We start from the raw sequence: 9,057 nt of genomic DNA, 5'->3' as shown, positions 1-9,057 counted from the left end.
TCGCAGAGTTATTTAAGTGGCCGAGTAAGTTTTGTAAGTTCTCATTGGTTAAATAATACTATATCATGAATTCTAATTACCATGAAAAACTCACAACCGACAAAAACTTTGTCGGTCGTGAGTCTTTCATGGTAATTAGAATTCATGATATGGTGTTATTTACCTATTGAGAACTTACAATTCATAATGATTCGTATCAAGGTTCTTGCTACGGTCGGTAGCTATCGATTGTGTTGCGTTCGATACATTTTTCGATCGTGCGAGTTACGATATATCTAATTACGACCTAATCGATTGAGATTAGCCTGAGTGCCGTGTTCCTGCGCGCTTCGTATCCAATCGTACGTGCTTAGTAGCGGACATTCACATGCTGCGTACGCGCTTCGTCGACAGGCCGCGAACGGAAATTATCCATTGACGAAAAGCGACGGAGCGGCATAGTATCCCCTTAGTCAATGGGTACTATGTACATACGAATTAGATACGGAGGGTTCTGTGCCGTCTGGGAACCTATTTTTTGAAGTTTTTCTTTTGTAGCTATCAACTCATTTATCACATTGAAAATTGCCAGTTTGTAATCTATTGGCATAGAAACTTTTTTTAGATTACCCCACGATTTTTTGTTGGCTATTTTATTATTTCTTTCTCCACCATGGTGTTTTCCTTCTTTTTCCTCTATTAACAGATTATATACATATTTTGTTACAAAATGTTATGCATTTCTACTTTGGGGATAAGTTCTTTTAGACTCTTTACGTAGGATTTAAAATTGTCAGTTATTTCCATTGTATTTAAAGCACTCTTTAGGAGAGTCTTTCTGTATTCCTTTGATTTTTCCATAGCCTTTATTGTGGCCGTGTAAAAGAGGGCCTTAACTTTACTTTGAAAGTCTATTAGTCCTAGGCCACCCTCTCCCCATTTTCTGATCGCCTGTTCTTTCCTTATTTTGAAAATATAATCTTTCCAAACAAAAAAGTTAATATACTTGACAATCTTCGCCGCTATTCTATTTGGTGGTGGTAGTATATGCGCTACGTACCACATCTCACTTAGGATTGTTGAGTTCATAAATCTTACTCTGTACACAAGGTTTAAGTGCCTGTTATGGGATTTAACACAGTCTCCCACCATTCTGTTTACCAACAGTTCCCAGTTTTTAGTCAATGTTTCTACAATATCTTTATTCCATTGTATTCCTAAAATTTTGGTTGTTAATTTCTCTACCCATATGTCCGGAAGAAGACCATCTTCGTTTTTTAAGTTCAGATTATATGTTTTATTCTTATTAATAGACATACCACTGATACTACAGAATAAGTTTATTACTTCTTCTACAGTTCTGTGCTGCTGTTTATCGGTTATCATGACTGTCACGTCATCTGCATACGCAACAGCTGATATACTATCATTGCCAATTTTTAAACCCACTCCTGCCCGGTCTAACATGTCCAACAACGGGTTTAGCTGCAGACAAAACAAAAGCATGGAGAGAGGGCATCCCTGTCTAAGGGACTTTCCCACTTTTATCCAATCCGTAAACTCATGGATTCCTACTTTAATCTTAACATATGGCTCATTATAAAAGACTTTAATTGTGTCAATTAGTTCTTCAGGGAAACCCATTATTTCCATTACCCTAAAAAGAAATTCCAAATTTACCTTATCAAAAGCCTTTTCAAAATCGATAGCCAGGAGTTGGAGGTTTGCTACATTTAGGCTACCTTTCATGACAATTAGATCTCTTATTATTTGTGTCGCATTGTTTATGTTCTCTCCATTCTTACATATACCAAATTGAAGGGGGTGCAAAACATCAGCAGCCACCGTCATTATATTTTTTTAAATTATTTTTACAAAGATTTTGTAATCATTATTTAAAATTGTCAAAGGCCTATACTCCTGAATTTTTGTCGGATTAGCTGTCTTAGGAATTAGGACAATTCTCCCTTCTCTTTGTGAAATTGTCATTTTCCTCTGTGTTAAACAGCATAAAAAACAATCAAATAATTCCTTGCTAACCGTCTCCCTAAAGGTCAGGTAAAAGTCCGCCCCTAGGCCGTCGGTCCCAGCGGATGTTCCTTTCTTTAAGTCTATAATTGCATCCATCATATCTTCTATTCTATAGTTTTTTTTCAGTCTCTCTTTAAATTTCTTCTGTAAGTTTATTTTGAACGTAAGGGTCTTCATTTGTAACTACATAACCTTGTATCAAATTTGATTTAAAATAATCATGAACTGACTTTTTAATTTCTTCTGCTTCTAAGGTCCTATTTATGCCATCTTTACGTTCTGTTAACTTGAGAGCTATTTCGTTAGCTTTCCTTTTCGCTTTTTCTAACTGATATAATGAACTTATTTCTCCATCTACGTAGTCGTCACGATTTTTAATAGTTAGAAATTCAGCCAGTTCTTTCTCTGGTTTGAGTATATGTTTTTTCAATCCATAAATTATCTCTATGTCGGAATTGGAGTGCATACAGTCAAGCAAGGCATCTCTATAGAAATTAATTTTTCTTTTTGAATTCGAGATTTTCTTTTTCCCTTACCACACCAGATACTCTTTTGATTTAATCTTCAAGAGTCCCCATTTATTCCCTGGATTTAAGTGCTTATAATTTTCACTCCACTCAACTCATTTATTTTTAAAATTCCTAACAATCATCTGATCCAAAAAAACTTTATTATTTACCCTGTTACTACCTTTCCTCAAATTTGTTGGGGGTACTTAGTTAGTATTAATTTCAATGATTAAAATATTGTGATCACTCATTGTGACCGGAATGGTTCTTTGCTTAATTACTTGAAGACCTGAGTTTTTTTAAAATATAAATTCGGTCAATTCTTGTAGCATAATATTTTTTAATAAGGGTATATTTAATTTTTTGGTCCTCAGAGACTAGGTCATTAACATCTATCGCATCAAATATGTTTAATAGGTTCTTTAAAACCTTATTAATTGGGTAGGTAACCCTATCTTTGTTATTTAAACTATCTTTGGGGTCGACTATAGCATTAAAATCACCCCCCAGGAAACTCCTCTCCTGGAAGTTATTCATGTAATGAGGTAAATCTTCATTATAAAAGCTTACTCTTTCTGCCGCCAGCCTACTGCCAGCTGGAGCATATACATAAATTATATTAAACCCTCCAAAATTGACAACAAGAATTCGACCATCAGGACTATGACATTCACTTTTAACACATAATTTATTTTTATATATAATACCTGTTCCACGTTTTCCCATGGAATTAATTATCACCTTTGCATCCTTCCTTTCCCAAAATTCAGAAGGCATCACTTCTTGTAGTAATAACACATCCAAATCATTACGTCTAAAACATAAAAACACTTCGTCAATTTTCTTTTTGGCGGTTATTCCGCCAATATTAAGGGTAGCTATTTTTAACAACATGATTGGTTAATTAAGTGTTACTCTTTTTCTGAATAGCACTAGTCACTTTCGCTTTTCTCTCCTTCTTGAAGTACTCTAACGAGGTGGACGCTTCCATCCCGTGTTCCTCCTCTCGCATCACCATTTTTTTTCTTCGTCTTTTTCGCTTTTACCGTGTCTCCTTCACTTATATTCCCACTCCCACCCGTACAGTCAACTCCAAAAGTAAATGTGGGAAGCTCAGCCGCGCCACTCCTAGGACCCAGCTCGAACCACGTCAAATTCGCATGGCAAACTTTCGGATGTTGGCACTGCATTTGAAAAAAGACGCGGTAAGAGGAGTTGGGGGTGGTTGAGAAGTGGGATGAGGAAGCTACGAACTGCGAGTCCTTTGGTTTGCGCCGTATAGTGCGAGTTGAATGGACACTACCTTTTGAGCTATTTTATCGGCGACAAAAATTCTTTCGTGGACATACGAGCGAGATCCCAGGCAGTACGATCGCAGCTGGCACGAGTGACGAAGCTAGGAGCGAGGTAGGAGTCAGGAGGAGAGTAGCGAGGCAGGAAAGGAGAAAGTTATCAGGAGAAAAGTGTATCCACCGATATGAACCTGGTGTCGGCACCATTGCATTTTTTCCGTAGAGGCGTGTGGGACTCGGAAATAATCTTGCATAAAATTGTATTCACAACAAATTTCTCAATAGCTGTTGGTTAATCAAGAGTATCTTTTAATAAATAACTGCAAATTGTGCATTTCTACCGGCAGATATGTTTGTGACAGCACATAATATCAGTCAAACTACTCCATAGTAAAGTAAAACCGACAACTGATTTCTCAGGGTCGAGATATTAAAACTGAACTCCCGATAGTATTTTTATTAATTAATATCTTTTAAAAAATAATCAAGCTTTCAATGCATAGCTTGCTTGGAAAGCAATAATAATATTCCCAACATGATCCGCCATAATTATGAATAATTCCAACTTCAAGAAACGTTTAGCAATTAAATACTTTTTTAGGATCCAAGTTCCCTAACCTGACCAAACACTGACAGGATGTTATGATCATAATGTAGCGCCGCGGCGCTAGATTGCCGGTTCGCGGTAGAAGGGTTGGCAAGTGAAATAAAACGCCTTCCAAGCCCAAGCAAGGCCGCTTTACTCTCTTTCATCATAGGGTTTTTCTCGGACTATGTCCCTATATGATTTATGGAGGATCCCACATCTGTAAACGCGTAAGGTGTCAAGTTTCTCCCAGAGGATTATGCCATAAGGATCTCCCCAATCACTCCAATATACTTGGTGTCTGGTCACTAAGATACTAGCACACTTACCGGTGCTGACTGGCGCACATCAAGCTGAATAAAATTCCTGAGCGTCTTTTTATTATCATTCTTATTATTCGAAACCATTGCGCTTCTTACACGTCAAGCACTGTAGTAATCATTTGCATGAAAACATGAATAATTATAGTTCGCCAATATAGAAAATAAATGGTTATTAGAAATTGTGAGTTGAGAGTTTTCCGTTTGTTTTGTCGAAATATTTAACCGATGATTTCCACCACAATACTTATCTATCAACGTAAAAACACCTGTCATTATTTAATGCAAAAACAAATTTAAATGTCCAGAAGCGAATTTGTGGTCTAAAACTACTATTTGTGGCTGCATGCAACCTAACAGCTAGATATCGCATCCGAATAGGTAAGAGTAATGCACTTAAAAGTTTGAGTCTCCCACCTAAAGGACGGTGAAATGCTGTGCTGGCTGTAAAATTCCTTGCGTTCAATTCTCACATCCAAAGAATTAGTTAAGACCTATCACTCTTGATTGCGAATCCAAACCACCCCAGCCAAAAGATTTTTTGTTTCACGCTCCCGGCCATCGAATTATTTCTTCTTAGCAGTCAGAACTTTTAGTTGCAGCAAAAAATCCTTAAAATTCTCTCACCATTTCCATGACAATCAAACCCTACTCAAAACATTTCTTATTGAAAACGAAATTCAAAAGTGAATTTTTGCAATGTGCATAACTAAGAAAACTAGACAATTGTTTGTGTAAGATTGGAGGGGTGAGATCCCTAATTAGAATTTCACGTTGTCTCTCATAGGGGAGGCGAGAGGTCATGAGGCGTCAAAAATCGTTTTATGCAGTATTTTAATAGCACTCTATCAGAAATATTTTGAGAAATTATCTGGAGCTCGATGCAGGGATAAGTGACGCCTTTCTAAAAATTTTTGAGCTTAAATAGAATTAGTGGACTGAAATTCGAGTGTTGCGATGTTGCCCCGTAACACAACGCATCGGAAAATCGAGGGGCTCTCTAAGGCCTTTCTTCGTCACTCATGCCGGCTAAGATTGTACTGCCTGGGATCCCGCTCGTATGTTTTTAGTCCACGAAAGAATTTTTGTCGCCGATAAAATAGCTCGAAAGGTAGTGTCCATTCAACTCACACTATACGGCGCAAACCAAAGAACTTCTCGCAGTTCGTAGCTTCCTCATCCCACTTCTCTTCCACCCCAACCACCCCCAACTCCTCTTACCGCGTCTTTTTTCAAATGCAGTGCCAACATCCGAAAGTTTGCCATGCGAATTTGACGTGGTTCGAGCTGGGTCCTAAGAGTGGCGCGGCTGAGCTTCCCACATTTACTTTTGGAGTTGACTGTACCTAATGCATTTAGTCCCTTTTCCGCCTGACTAGACAAGCTGTTACTCCTCTTTTCCCTTGCTCCGCCAGCCGTGACGGCCGCAGGCAGGGATAACCAGTTTCCTCCCACCACTTCCAAATCCCCGTCGTTTTGTTCCGTCCAGTCCATACTGCCCCTCAAACCGTCGTCCAACTCACCAGTCTGACTCTCTTCCCCTCCCCCAAGCTCTCCCCCCAACACTTGTCCCACGATAGACTGGTTTTCACTTTCATTGAGATTCCCCGACACTTGTTTACTTTCCCATATGCATGTATTTTCAACCGTCGAGCCGGCCCCACTTTTTTCCCCATCGGAACCATTATCCGAAGCACATGTTTTCTGTTCGTTCCTAGTCCTCCCAATACGTTGTCCCCTTCCGCCTCGCCTCGCCTTTTTCTTCCCCTCATCTCCGCTGCCCTCACTCTCGTTTGGAGACCCCTCCCCTTGACCTACTTCCATCTCCTCTTTATTACTTGAAATGACCACCTCTTCGTCCTTTTCATCCGTTCGTCATTCGTTTTAATTCAATATGATTATCCTCTAAATCAATTAGTTCTACCTCCGTGACTGACTTTACTGCGTCACTGTACCCACTATTAATTGGAACAAGAATGTTTGGGCAATTTACCCTAAGATGTTCCGTACTTCCACACTTCGAACACGTCTCCACCTGGCCGTCATAATGGATTATGGCTCTCTCCCCAGCGATGTACAAGTAACTGGGGATATTTTTTTCAACATACATCTTCACTGTCCTATTCCCATTTCTCACCTTGATCCTGTGATCCCCTCCCCACCTCGGCTCAAGGTAAGATACAATCTTCCCGTAGTTACTTAATACTTCACGTACCTCCGTTTCGGTAACCTCAAAGGGGAGGAGACAAATCCTCACATGGGTGGCACTTCTTGAGGCAGGCTCAATATTTACCACCCCCCTCTTGTTCCTCGTTGAAGGAAAGGGTAGGTCTCCTTAGTGGTACATCAAAATCTTCTGCATAATCTCCGCAGTTCGGGCTTTTATGAAGGCTGTCTTCCGGAAGGGTCCGAATTGTATCCCCAGCAAGTCCTCCTCCTTCACTTTGATGACCTCCTCCAAGAAGGTCACTAACTCATAACTCATTACTTCTGATAAGGTGTTGAAGTTCACCTTTAACGTGTTGACTCTTTCTTTTGGCATGGTTAATTTCCCGGCCGTTCGCGTTTCCGCGCTCAGCGTGCCAAAAATCACTTCGAAATTATGAAAACTAAGTTTTAAGCTCACAATCGCTCGTGAAAACAAATGACGCTCGAGTTTACCCCGAGCAAACCGAGCCCGGGCGAATGCCGAGGCAAACGCCTGGCAGAGAAACTCTCTCTCGCCGTATGAGTAAACCGAATATGATCGGACGGAGCGATCCGCACAAACGTCCGTCTGGTATGGCCGTTGGCGAGTACATGACCGAATACTGGAGAAGTTATCATGGCTTGAGAATCGACGGAAGATCTGGTTTCTTAGCAAGTGTGTTTGCATTAAATTCTGTTGAATAGTTACCAGTTTCAGGCAGTAGTCCCATGATGCTTAAGCAATTCTCAATTCCTTTATTTCTTGTAGTCCATCTTTGAAAATGAGTTTATGAAAAATGTCTGTAGTAACGGTGCGCTTGTTGGTATAACGGCGATTTATTTCAGCTTTGATCGCTAAGTAAATGTCTGCTGTTGTTCGACTGTTTCATGATCTATGCAACAGAAGATTTATTTATCGAAAGAAATTAGTAGGCAATAGGAGATTACGTAATGCGGATAGGAAAATGACTATTCTTCTAAGGGAATAATTTTTAGAAGGATAATTCTTGGCGTTCCAATTTCTTCATCTACATTTTCCGGGCTTGACGGTGTTATGCTATTTGTTGGTTAAGCAATGTGTAAAAAATCGTTTATATTGTTCGTGGAACAAAATGTTTTTCCGCATATTGATACATTTTTCTTGATGTAATTTATTTCTCTCCCAATGCCATCTTTGAAAAAGAGTTTCTGAAAAATGTCTATAGTAACGGTGTGCTTGTTGGTGTAATGGCGATTTCTTTCAGCTTAAATCGCTTGGTAAATGTCTCCTGTTGTTGTTCGACTGTTTCATGATCGATATAACACAACATATGCATTCATTTATTGAAAAAGTAGTCGGCAATAGAAGATTATGTAATGCGGGTAGGAAAAGGAGTATTCTCCTAAGGGAATCTTTTTGAGGAAGGTAATCTTTGGCGTTCCAATTTCTTCATCTACATTATCCGGGCTTGACGGTGTAAAGACTGGTTTCTGATGAAATAGATTAAGAATGCAGCACACCTGATACAGAAATATTAGCTTACAATGCAATGTGTGATAAATCGTCTCAATCGTTCGTGGAACAAAATCTTTTCCGCTGTATTCATATTTTTTTGTTATTTCATTTTTCTCTCCCATCACCAAAACAGGCAATGAATTGTAGAATAGTGAACGGTGCCACTTGAAATCGTTTCATTGGAAGGAAATGGGAGTAATTCCATTGTGCGTGAAACAGAATGTTATGCAAACCCTTCTACGCATAAATTTCGACGGAAAAGTGTAATTCGTTCTCCTTAGGGTAAGGAAAAAAAATTAAAAAGTAATACCAAGAGCACCCGGTGTTCCCAGGCGGTCACCCATCCAAGTACTTCCGGGCCCGACGTAGTTTAACTTCGGTGATCGAACGAGAACCGGTGGATTGTACGTGGTGTTTTTTCAAATATATTTATTTTCAAAATGTAACAGGAAAATAATAAATTCATCAGTCCAATCCGTTTTTAATTTTTTTAACAAAAATAGAAAGGAAAAAATTTTTACAACCGGATAATTACCATACAATAACCACTCTTTCCCTTTTCTTTCTTCCATCATCCTTGGCTTTGGAGGCCTGGGGATTCGAACGCTCGGCCTCAACCACTACACTCCTCCGCTCACTGGCCGGACGTCGATTCACC

The 9,057-nt window shown here is 39.4% G+C and overlaps 1 pseudogene; it reads right to left on the bottom strand.

The window, feature by feature from the left end:
- Positions 1-8,704: 8,704 nt before the first annotated feature.
- On the bottom strand, positions 8,705-8,824 carry LOC124173349 (annotated as a pseudogene).
- Positions 8,825-9,057: the final 233 nt, after the last annotated feature.

The sequence above is a fragment of the Ischnura elegans genome, assembly GCF_921293095.1.
Source record: "Ischnura elegans chromosome 13 unlocalized genomic scaffold, ioIscEleg1.1 SUPER_13_unloc_4, whole genome shotgun sequence".
Lineage (NCBI taxonomy): Eukaryota > Metazoa > Arthropoda > Insecta > Odonata > Coenagrionidae > Ischnura > Ischnura elegans.
This window is presented reverse-complemented; position numbering and strand designations above follow the sequence as displayed.